The sequence below is a fragment of the Papio anubis genome, chromosome 13 (genome assembly GCF_008728515.1).
Source record: "Papio anubis isolate 15944 chromosome 13, Panubis1.0, whole genome shotgun sequence".
NCBI classification, from domain to species: domain Eukaryota; kingdom Metazoa; phylum Chordata; class Mammalia; order Primates; family Cercopithecidae; genus Papio; species Papio anubis.
The window spans coordinates 67289303-67302113 of record NC_044988.1 but is presented as its reverse complement, the minus strand read 5'-3'; the positions used below and the strand labels follow the sequence as shown (position 1 = coordinate 67302113).

At 45.5% G+C, this 12811-nt stretch overlaps 2 protein-coding genes across 4 annotated transcripts in view; one reads left to right on the top strand and one right to left on the bottom strand.

The window, feature by feature from the left end:
* NANS (N-acetylneuraminate synthase) overlaps positions 1 to 12811 on the bottom strand; it is a 39970-nt gene that overhangs the window by 6784 nt on the left and 20375 nt on the right. The window lies entirely within an intron of this gene.
* TRIM14 (tripartite motif containing 14) overlaps positions 1 to 12811 on the top strand; it is a 56791-nt gene that overhangs the window by 42551 nt on the left and 1429 nt on the right. The window contains exon 7 of one of the 2 annotated variants that reach the window (XM_021927334.2): positions 6321 to 6641. The exons of the other annotated variant lie outside the window; for it this stretch is intronic. The gene's annotated coding sequence lies outside the window, so the exon portion shown is untranslated. Of the gene's footprint in view, positions 1 to 6320; positions 6642 to 12811 lie in introns of those variants that run through there. 2 annotated transcript variants of the gene reach the window in all.

Genomic DNA, 12811 nt, shown 5'->3' with positions numbered 1-12811 from the left:
GAAAACCGGGCAGTGAAAACGTGAATAGCCTCAAAGGCTTTCCCCTCTACTCGGCCAAACATGTGGGAAAAGGGGCTATTTCAATCCTTGGCGAAAGGGGGAAAATGGAGCATTTTTTCACCCAGCCTTTATACAAGGATCCATGGCTGGCAGGGCCCATTCAGCCCGAGCCCTTTCAGGCCTCAAAGCACGCTGCCCACAGAAAAGTGAACCTCAGTCACGTTTTCAGATATAACGTCACTGCCTGAGGTTACCTATTTAGGGCTCTTCAACATCCTTCTCTAGTATTCATCAACAAGACTCAGGAAACTGGTAAATGTCAGCAAATGCTTGCTGAAGGAATCAGTGGATCATAAGTTATAAGAGTAAAATCTCAGGTTGCTGTCAAATTATAAGAACTCAAAAACCTTTTATTATTTCTTTCCAGCTTCAATAAGGTATAATTGATATACTAAAAGCTGCACATAATGTATGTAATTTGGTGAGTTTGGACTTAAGTATATACTACTGCTACCATCACCACAGAGTAATAAACATACGCATCACCTTCAAAAGTTTTCTTGAGTCCTTCTGTTTTGAATTGAAGTTGGAAATCAAAAGTCGAAAAAATCAGTGTCTGAATGGTTCCAAATATCTTAGTTCTAAAATGATGCCTGTGACTCAGAAATAAATTAGGGCTTAATGACTTTCTCACACTTGATCACGTGCACACAAATCTTTCCTTCTCCCAGGGATGTTGCTAAAATGAAATGCAAACTCTGATTGGTCTAGGACCGACCAACCGACCTACCTCCCCTTCCTCCCTCCTTTCCTCCCTTCTTTCCTTCCTCCCTCCCTCCCTTTCCTCCCTTCCTTCACTGTTCTTACTACTCTTCCTCTCTGCTTTATTTTTAACTCTTCTCCTTTCCCCTTCCATCTTTTTCTTTTCTTTTCTGGTAGAGACAGGGTCTTGCTATGTTGCCCAAACTGGTCTCAAACTCCTGGGGTCAAGCAATCCTCCTGCCTTAGTCTCCCAAGTAGCTGGGACCGCAGGCACGTGCCACCACATGTGGCTAATTTTTTTTTTTTAATTCGCTGTAGAGATGGGGTCTTGCTATGTTGCCAGGCTGTTCTCAAACTCCTGGCCTCAAGCAGTTGTCCCACGCTGGCCTCCCACAGCACTGGGATTATAAGCTTCAGCCACCATGCCCAGTACCTTCCATACCTTTCTACCTCACTCTTTCCTGTTTGTGTCTCCTAACACTGCTAACTAGCCCTAAGACAGGACTGAAAAAACATCAGTTTTAAATATATTTTTTGAATAAAGTCTAATTTTCCTACCCTTCTCACTCCATTTGGCAGATGAAGAGATTGCTTTCTGTTTAAAGAAGGAATCTTCCACTGAGTTTTCTTTTGTATAATGTTCACCTTGTGGGAGTGTGGTGTGGCCCTCCAGGGCATAAACAGATGCAGGAACCCCCTCAAGAGGGGGCAGAGCGACCAGGGGCAAGGAGAGGGGACAAGTGCAGAAAAAAAAAACCTTTGCAGAAGCTTACTACAGAGGCTGTAAAATCTGCATGGAATTCTATAATTTTCAGGTAAGGAAAAAGGCCAATTCCTGCTGGAAAGGGAAGGGGCGCCTCATTTTGCCACCTCTTGGGAAGCCAGCGCCACCCAGTGGCCATTTAGAAAACTGCCACTCAGAGCCATCCTGCAAAGGGAATCTGAGAAATCTGGAAGATTCTTTCAGCCCTAAGACAGTATCGCTGTGCCTAGGGGCTACTACAGGCTCGGTCAGCAACTGGTGACCCCTTTCTCTCCAGGGACTCCTTGACTTCCCCTAGCCTTCCCACCCTGCTATCGGGTTCCCTCTCTATCTGGGGTTCCATGCAGCCCGGCAGCCTCAGCACTCCTCTCTCCCTCCTGCCCCATAGCACAAAGTCTGTGGGAGTCTGAAGGGAGCTCAGCCATGTACAACTCTCCTCTGGCTCCCAGCTGAGTTCAACATGCAGAAATGGGTCCCATGGATCGCCTCATTTGGGAGAAACACTACCCTGCCTTAATGCCTTCTGAGGGTCCCAGAAAATCAACTTAGCTGAGTTCCAAACCCAGTGTTTCCCAAACTTACTCGACTCAGAACTTTTTTAATTCTGGCCAGGCACGGTGGCTCATGCCTGTAATCCCAGCACTGTGGGAGGCCAAGGCAGGAGGATCATTTTAGCCCAGGAGTTTGACACCAGCCTGGGCAACATGGCAAAATCCCGTTTCTACAAAAAATATAAAAATTAGCCAGGCGTGTGGCATGTGCCTGCAGTCCCAGCTACTTGGGAGGCTGAAGTGGGAGGATTGCTTGAACCCAGGAGATCGAGGCTGCACTGAGCTGAGGTCGTGTCACTGCACTCCAGCCAGGGTGACAAAACAAAAAACAAACCAAAAAAACCCTTTATTGATTCTAAATTAATGAATGAGAGTGGACAACACGTGCCCACAGAACCCCCTTTCTGTACTGTGTCCTGTGGGACACTCTGGGAACCGCTGATCTGAGTCAGGGGTAAGGAAAGAGAGGAGTAGAGCTGAGATTTTTCTAAAGTCCCCCCAATTTCCCGTCAGTTTTTGGACCCTGCAGGATAAAAAAGAAGCCCAGGCAAGGCACAGTAGCTCATGCCTGTAATCCCAGCACTTTGGGAGGCCGTGGCGGGCAGATCACGAGGTCAGGAGTTTGAGACCAGCCTGGCCAACATGATGAAACCCCGCTTCTACTAAAAATACAAAAATTAGGCCGGCGTGATGGCATGTGTCTGTAATCCCAGCTACTCAGGAGGCTAAGGCAGGACAATTGCTTGAACCTGGGAGGTGGAGGCTGCAGTGAGCCAAGATCACACCATTGCAGTCCAGCCTGGGTGACAGAGTAAGACTCCGTCTTAAAAAAAAAAAAAAAAGCCCACGGTGATGAGCTGGGGAGAACAGGGAGTCAGGGGAAGGGTGTAGCCACAAATAGGCTGGGCTGGCCTCAGGGCAGCGGCCTGTCAGAGGGCACTGTGCCTGGGACACAGGCAGGTGCTGGAGGGAAGGGCGGCTCTGCTGGGATGGCCACTGTGTGTGAGGGGAGCATGTCCCTCAGGAGTCACCTCTTTGGTCATGACTTCCATTTGCCTTCTCAAAAGAACTTTCCTTTTAGACTAAAGACATTCTGCTGTTTCACCTGAGTTCCACAGGCTTGGTGCAACTTTCAACCAGAAGCCCTGACAGTTTTCTTGGCCTTAATAAAATTCTGTCACACCTTAACCTTTCCTCAGCACACAGAGAACGCCCTAGAACAGCATACAGTGTGGAGAAAATACGCACTCAATAAATGCCTGTTTCTATAAGGAAGTTAGGGTAGGTAAATACTGGGAGCCACTTGCTACGTAAATGCAGAACAAGGAACCATTCTACCTCCAACAGTTTGACAGACGGCAAGGTAAATTAACTCTTGTAAAGGCTCTTAACGCACTTTCCTGCGGGGCACGGTGGCTCATGCCTATAATCCCAGCACTTTGGGAGGCTGAGGTGGGTGGATCATGAGGTCAGGAGTTCAAGACCACCCTGGCCAACATGGTGAAACTCCATCTCTACTAAAAATACAAAAATTAGCTGGGAGTGGTGGCGGGCGCCTGTAGTCCCAGCTACTCAGGAGGCTGAGGCAGAGAACTGCTTGAACCTGGGAAGCAGAGGTTACAGTGAGCAGAGATTATGCCACTGCACTCCAGCTTGGGCAACAGAGCGAGACTCCGTCTCAAAAAAAAAAAAAAAAAAACGCACTTTCCCCTCACTGCCTGTGCCCTAGGTCAGGCAGGGGACTAGCTAGGGACAAATGGCATTCCTCATCCAGAGAAACCTACCTGCTCAAATAGGCTGAAGCTGAAAAACTCCAAAGGGTTCTAAGCAACAGAACAGCCATCGCTGGGTGAGTGCAGACCTGGCCCTGTGCTGACACCCCACGGGCTTAACTCCCTGAATCCTGCAGATAGCCCCAGGAGCATCTTAACAATCCTGTTTTTACAGATGGGGGGCCACTGTGGCTCCAAGGTTACATGAGGAGCCCAAGCCACACAGAGTGTGAGCACCAGGAGCTGAGCTCAGAGAGCCTGGCTCTAAAACACACATCCCAGACACCAAGCAAATGGGCTGCCTGGGGAGCAGAGGGAAGGAAAACCAAGAGGGAAGCCCCGCTACAAACACCAGACTGACTCCTCCCTATCACCCAACCACTCCAGGTTCTCAACTGATGCCACCTGCAGGGCACGGCCTAAATAAGTGACTCCGCCTCGGCAGCCTCACAGGGCAAGGAGGCACCTTTCCCCTAGGTCAGATCCAGGAGCTCAGGGAGCTTGCGTTTCCAGGAAACGTGGACAGAAGCCGAAAAGTCCCCATTCCAGGTGCCAGTCACCTTGATGACATCTTCCCTGGTTCTGTGCGGACTCAGGACATCAGAATAGGGAGAGTCGCTGGATGGCAGCTGGGTCACACACAGAAAAGGAAATGGAGGCCCAGGCAGGGAAGGGGCTCCCCAAGGTCACACTGAGAGTTGAGGGCAAAGTCAGGGCAAGCACCCAGATGTCCCAGCCCTTAGTCCGGGTTGCATTCCTTAATTGTGACTAACACTCAATACTGATTGTGTACTATGCTTTATATTAACCATCACATTTAATCTTCACTTTCCCTCCCAGATGGGTTCTGCTACGAAGCCCGCTTTACAACTGAAGAAAACAGGCACAAAGAGGTTAAATAACCTCCACATGGATATACCAGAAATGATAGGCAGAGCCATATTCAAACTTAAAAATCTGACCCTAGAGTCCATTCACTTGGCCACAGGGCCATATAGCCCACATATGGGCCACATAGCAGAGGTGTGTACCATAGAGCTGGGGTGTGCATCATACAGTCAGGGGTATGTACCATACAGCTGAGGTGTGTACCATATAGCCGTGCCATCATCATAGAGCCAGGGTACACACCACACACCTGGGGTATGTGTAAACAGCATTCAGCATGGGATCCCAAATGTTTTCATCTTTAGATTCTTAAAAATTACTGAGGAGGCCAGAAGCAGTGGCTTACACCTGTAATCCTAGCACTTTGGGAGGCCGAGGTAGGAGACTGTTTGAGGCCTGGAGTTTAAGACCAGCCTGGGCAACATAGGGAGACCCTGTCTCTACAAAAAATGTAGAAATCAGCTGGTCGTGGTAGTGTGGACCTGTAGTCCCAGCTACTAAGGAGACTGAGGTGGGAGGATCGCTTGAGCCTGGGCCGTCTAGGCTGCAGTGAGCCATGAGTTATGACTGTGCCACTACTCTCCAGCCTGGGCAACAGAGCAAGACTCTGTCTCAAAAAATGAAAAAAAGTTACTAAAGAGTCTACAGATCTTTTTTTCTTTTTGATGTGGGTTTACTTATTCATATTTACTGAATTAAAAATTAAAAAAATTAAAATTGTGGCTCATGCCTGTAATCCCAGTACTTTGGGAGGACAAGGTGGGTGGATCACCTGAGGTCGGGAGTTTGAGACCAGCCTGACCAAATGGTAAAACCCCATCTCTACTAAAAATACAAAAATTAGTTGGGTGTGGTGGCGGGCACCTATAATCCCAGCTACTCAGGAGGCTGAGGCACAAGAATCTCTTAAACCCAGGAGGCAGAAGTTGCAGTGAGCCAAGATCGTGCCATTGCGCTCCAGCCTGGCCAACAGAGTGAAATAAATAAACATTTTAAATTAAAGCTGGGCATGGTGGCTCACACCTACAATCCCAGCACTTTGGGAGGCCGAGGCGGGCAGATCACCTGAGGTCAGGAGTTCAAGACCAGCCTGGTCAACATGGTGAAACCCTGTCTCTACTAAAAATGCAAAAATTAGCTGGGCATGGTGGCACATGCCTGAAGTCCCAGCAACTTGGGAGGCTGAAGCAGGAGAACTGCTTGAGCCTGGGAGGCGAAGGTTACAGTGAGCCACAATTGTGCCACTGCACTCCAGCCTGGGTGACAGCGAGACTCCATCTCAAAAAATAAAATAAAATAAAATAAAATAAAATAAAATAAAATAAAATTGCAGAATCTTTTCTTAATTTTAAACACTGAATTTTGAGATAATGGTAGATTCACTTGCAGCTGTAAGAAAGAATACAGAGAGATCCTATATACTCTTCCCCCAATGGTAATGTCTTGTAAAACTATAGTATAATATCATGACTGGGTGAATGACGTTGACAAAGTCCACCAATCTTATTCAGATTTCACCATTTCTACATGTATTCATTTATGTATGCCTATATTTAATTCTATGCAATTTTACCCCATGCACAGACTCATGTGACCACTGCCACGGTCACCATACAGAAGGTACCATGATGCCACTGCTACAAGGATCCTTCACGTCACCCCTTTATAACCACATCCCCTTCCCCATCTGTCCTCCATTCTCATAATTCTGTTATTTCCAGAATGTTATGGAAGCAGAATCGTACAGTATGCACCCTTCTGTGTATGCTGCTTTCTCACTCAGCATCATATCCTTGAGATGCATCCAGGCTGCTGCACGCATCAATAGTTCATTCCTGGCTGGGCATGGTGGCTCACGCCTGTAATCCCAGCACTTTGGGAGGCCGATGTGGGTCAGGAGTTTGAGACCAGCCTGGCCAAGATGGTGAAACCCCATCTCTACAAAAAATACAAAAATTAGCTGGGCGCAGTGGTGTGTGCCTGTAATCCCTGCTACTCAGGAGGCTGAGGAAGGACAATCCCTTGAACCTGGGCAGCGGAGGTTGCAGTGAGCCGAGATTGTGCCACTGCACTCCAGCCTGGGCGATAGAGTGAGACTCTGTCTTAAAAAAAAAGAAAAAATAGTTCATTCCTTTTGATTGCTGAGTAATACACTATGGTACCCATGTACTACAGTTTGTTTCACCATTCGCCCGCTGAAGAACATTTTGCTTGTTCTAGTTTTGAGCTACTAAGAATAAAATTTGTAATGACACTCACATACAGGTTTTTGTATGAATGTTAAGTTTTCATTTCATTTCTTTTTTTTTTTTTTTTTTTTTCTTGAGATGGAGTCTTGCTCTGTTGCTCAGGCTGGAGTGCAGTGGCCGGATCTCAGCTCACTGCAAGCTCCGCCTCCCGGGTTCAGGCCATTCTCCTGCCTCAGCCTCCCGAGTAACTGGGACTACAGGCGCCCGCCACCTTGCCTGGCTAGTTTTTTGTATTTTTTAGTAGAGACGGGGTTTCACCAGGTTAGCCAGGATGGTCTCGATCTCCTGACCTTGTGATCCGCCCGTCTCGGCCTCCCAAAGTGCTGGGATTACAGGCTTGAGCCACCGCGCCCGGCCAAAGTTTTCATTTCTTTAGGGATAAATTACCAAATGACAACTGGTGGATCATATGATAAACACATTATCTAGCTTTACAAGAAACTCCCAGTCTAAGTGGCTGAATTGTACAGTACATGAATTATGTCCCAATAAAGCTGTTTTAAAAAGAAGGAATGAAACTGCCGTACTGTTTTCTAGAGTGACTGGATCATTCTACATTCCCATCAGCAATATATGAATGACCTATTTTCTTTGTATCCTTGACACCATGTGGTGTTATCACTTTTTTTTTTTAAACACAGGATCTTACTCTGTTGCCAAGGCTGGAGTCTGGAGTTCAGTGGTGCAATCATGGCTCACCACAGCCTCAAGCTCCTGGGTTCAAGGAAGCCTCCTGCCTCCCTGCCTCAGCCTCCCAAGTAGCTGAGGCTACAGGCACACACCACAATGCCTGGCTTTTATTTATTTATTTTTTTAAACAGATCGGGTCTTGCTATTGTTGCCCAGGCTGGTCTTGAACTCCTGGCCTCAAGCGATCCTCCTAACTCAGCTTCCCAAAGTACTGGGATTTCAGGAGTGAGCCACTGCATCCAGCCAACCACTTTTTACTTTAACCATACTGACAGCTGTGCAGTGATATCACATTGTGGTTTAAAACTGAGAAATAAAGAAAAAAAAAAAAAGCTAAAATTGGCTGGGCAAAGTGACTGACACCTGTAATCCTAGCATTTGGGAGGCCAAGGCAGGCAGATCACTTGAGGTCAGGAGTTCAAGACTAGCCTGGCCAACAAGGTGACACTCCATCTCTACCAAAAGATACAAAAAAAAAAAATTAGCTGGGCATGGTGTTGTACACCTGTAATCCCAGCTACTCGGGAGGCTGAGGCATGAGAATCGCTTGAACCTGGGAGGTGGAGGTTGCATTGAGCTGAGATTACACCACTGCACTCTAGTCTGGGTGACATAGTGTAACCCTGTCTCAAAAATAAAAATAAATGAGAAAATTTTAAACCACATAAATAGACAAACACAGAAGAAAAAATAGATAATTTGGACATCATCAAAATTAAAGATGTTTGTAATTCAGAGGACACTATCAAGAAAGTGAAAAAGGGCCAGGCATGGTGGCTCATGCCTGTAATCCCAGCACTTTGGGAGGCCAAGGTAGGCTGTTCGCTTGAGCTCAGGAGTTTGAGACCAGCCTGGGTAACATAGTGAGACCTTGTCTTACAAAAATTAGCTGAGTCTGTTGTCACATGCCTATAGTCCTGGCTACTTAGGAGGCTGAGGTGGGAAGATTGCTTGAGCTCAGGAGGCCAGGGTTGCAGTAAGCCGATATTGCACCACTCTGCACTCCAGCCTGGGCAACAGAGCAAGACCCCGTCTCAAAAAAAAAAAAAAGGAAAGAAAGAAAAGAAAGTGGAAAAGACAACCCAAAGACTAAAGCTTTTTACAATCATTTATCTGATAAAGGACTTGAGGACTTGTACTTAAAATATATAAAGACAATTCACTGGAAGGATATACATGAAAAAATAATTAAATTTCAAAAGAATATATAAAGAAAAATAATCCAATTTTTAAAACTGACAAAGGATCTGAATAAACATTCTTCCAAAGAAGATACGCAGATGACCAACAGGCATATGAAAAGATGCATCAGAGAAATGCAAATCACAACCACAATGAGACACCATGTCACATCCACTAGGATGGCTAGTATCAGGAGGTAATAACAAATGATAAGGATGTGAAGCAACTGGCACCATCAAACCCTGCTGTTGGGAATGGTGCAGCCGCTTTGGCAAACAGTCTGGCAGTTCCTCAAAAAAGTTAAATAGAGTTACCAGGTAACCCAGCAATTCCACTCATATGTATAATACCCAAGAGAAATGAAAACATGTCCATATAAAACCTGTACATAAAAGCTCATAGCAGCATCATTCTTAATAGCCAAAGATAATAGCCAAAGAGTAGAAACAACCCAAGTGTCCACCAACTGACAAAAGGGTAAATAAAATGTGGTATAGCCGTAAAACTGAATTATGAGTTAGCCAAAAAAAAGAAACAAAGTACTGATATATGCTACAACATAAATGAAAACACAATGTTATATGAAAGTTATATGAAATATGAGTCAGACTCATATATTGTATGATTCTATTTATATGCAATATCCAGAATAGGCAAATTTATAGAGACAAAAATTTGAGGCCGGACACAGTGGCTCACACCTATAATCCCAGCACTTTTGGAGGCCAAGGCAAGTGGATCACCTGAGGTCAGGAGTTCAAGACCAGCCTGGCCAACATGGTGAAACCCTGTCTCTACTAAAAATACAAAAATTAGCTGGGCAGGGTGGTGCATGCCTGCAATCCCAGTTACTTGGGAGGCTAAGGCAGGAGAATTGCCTGAACCTGAGAGATGGAGATTGCAGTGAGCCAAGATCTCGCCACTGCACTCCAGCCTGGGCAACAGAGCAAGAGACTGTCTCAAAAAAAAACCCAAAAAAACCCTGATAAGTCATTGCCTAGGCCTGGGAGAATTGGGGGAGCTGAGGAGTGCTGCTAATGGGTGGCTTTTCTTTTGGGGGTGATAAAAACTGTTCTAACGGTAATTGTGTTAATGGTTGCACAACTCTGTAAATATTACTAAACACCACTGAATTGTGTCCTCGATTGGGTGAATTGGATGGTGTGTCAATAAAACTGTTCTTTAAAAAAAAAAACACGCAACACACCTTCCATTAGGTTAGCCACTGCCAAAGGAATAATGTCATCACACATCACCTAGCCTCTGGAAAACTCCACTATATACTTGTGAGAATGACAATGGAAAGGACAAATAACATTTGAGTATCATTATGGAAATAGTTTTGCCTTTGTGGACCTCCTGAAAGGGCTCATGAATCCCCCAGGGGTTCCCGAACCACACTTTGGAAACCGCCTTCATATGCTTCTCATTACTCTGATTGGTTATTATTGTTTTTAATTGTCACTGCAATGAAATGCCCACATAACATTTCTCCCTACTATGGATTCAACACTAGGTAAGGTCAAGTTTTAGGAAAACTGTGTCCTGGGGAAGCAACTAAGGAGGAGGAGGGATGACAAAACTACTAAGCCTAATTATTTTTAACAAACAGGTTAGGACTTAGTCCTCCAAATGAAAGTGCTTCTCAAAGTGATTACTCTGGGGAAGGCTGTATGCTGTAATTGGACTTACAGTTTCACCTGGTTGGGGAGGTCTCAGAATCATGGTGGGAGGCAAAAGGTACTTCTTACATGGCAGCAGCAAGAGAAAATGAGAAAGAAGCAAAAGCAGAGACCCCTGATAAAACCATCAGATCTCATGAGACTTATTCACTATCACAAGAATAGCATGGGAAAGACCAGACCCCATGATTCAATTACCTCCCTTTGAGTCCCTCCCACAACACGCGGGAATTCTGGGAGATACAATTCAAGTTGAGATTTTGGTGGAGACACAGCCAAACCGTATCACCCTGTCTCCAGGGGGAGAAAAAAAAAAAAAAGCAGCTGGATGCGGTGGCTGACACCTGTAATCCTAACACTTTGGGAGGCCAAGGAGGGTGGATCACCTGAGGTCAGGAGTTTGAGACCAGCCTGGCCAACATGGTGAAACCCCCTCTCTACTAAAAATACGAAAAAAAAAAAAAAATTAGCGGGGCGTGGTGGTGGGCACCTGTAATCCCATCTACTTGGGAGGCTGAGGCAGAATTGCTTGAACCCAGGAGGCAGAGGTTGCAGTGAGACCTGATTGCACCATTGCACTCCAGCCTAGGCAACAAGAATGAAACTCCGTCTCAAAAAAAAAAAAAAAAGCACCAGGAGTGACTAATACTTTAAAAGAATAATATTATTTAACCAGAAGCTAAACATTGTGATTAGTCTGTTGAAAAACAATCCTGTTTCTTTAGAGGAGGCCACATACAATCTCAGAAACTCTCCCCAGGCCGTGAGTACGCCCAGAAGAATTAATACAACAATGTCCCTTTGGTTCTGTTGTTGATAGACAATAGAAGACCTATTCCTTTCTGAATGGAGACTGCTATGTCACCAGTTCAAACTGAATTTGCGCAAACCCAGGTCTCAGATTTGAAACTGGATGCAGAGTGAGGGCTCTGCCCCAGGCTGCAGGGCAATAATTAATGGAAGATCAGCAATATATCTAAGTAAGTTTTTTATGTAGGTTTAAAAAAAAAAAAATCTATCCTCTTACTCCCAAGGCAGCTCCTGGGCCCAGAGACTCTCCAGCCAACTTCAGTCTTGAACCGGTACCGAGCGTGGTGCATACAGAGACTCTGTTGAGCTTTCAGGCATTCACAGTGAGAATCTATGCTCTGGGAAGCCTGGGCTGCCAGTCAGGCAGCAGCAGCTGAGGGACTGTGGAAAGCACACTGCTCTAGGCATCAGATCTGCTGCCTCCCAGCACGTTGGAAGGCTGAGGCGTGTGGATAACCTGAGGTCAAAGTTCGAGACCAGCCTGGCCAACATGGTGAAACCCCCATCTCTACTAAAAATACAAAAATTAGCTGAGTATGGTAGCAGGTGCCTGTAATCCCAGCTACTCGGGAGGCGGAGCCATGAGAATCATTTGAACCTGGGAGGCGGAGGTTGCGGTGAGCTGAGATCGTGCCACTCCACTCCAGCCTGGGAGACAGAGTGAGACCTTGTCTCAAAACAAACAAACAACAACAAAAAATAAAACTGGGCTGGGCACAGTGGCTCACACCTGTAATCCCAGCGCTTTGGGAGGCTGGGATGGGTGGATTGCCTGAGGTCAGGAGTTTGAGATCAGCCTGGCTAACACAGTGAAACCCCATCTCCACTAAAAATACCAAAAAAAAAAAAAAATAGCCAGGTGTGGTGGTGCATGCCTACTCAGGAGGTTGAGACAGGAGAATCACTTCAACCTGGTAGGCGGAGGTCGCAGTGAGCCGAGATCACGCCACTGCACTCCAGTCTGGGTGACAGAGCGAGACTCATCTCAAAAAAAATTAAATTAAACTAAACTGAGGAAACTTTTCTTTTTTTAATTTTAAACTTTTGATTTTGAGATAATGGTAGATTCACGTGCAGCTGTAAGAAAGAACACAGAGAAATCCTATATACTCTTCCCCCAGTTTTTTTGAGACTGTCTCAAAAAAAAAAACTGAAATAACTTCCATGTCCAAAAGTAGAGGAATGATTAGGTACAGTATAGTACATGCAGCAAAAGAAGTATTACGTTGCTATTAAAATATTTAAGCATAAGGTGGGGTAAAAGTTCGTGCTATGTTAACTGAAACAAGCAGGCACAGAACTCAATGTTCACTAAATAGTACCAGCAGGCAACAAAACAAGCATATAAAAAGGCTTCAGGAGGAAATATGTAAAAAGAACTGCTATAGAGGGATTATGGGTCAGTTTTTTCCCCTTTTTCTTGTTTTCGAAACTTTCTGTAATATTATTTTTACAACTAAAA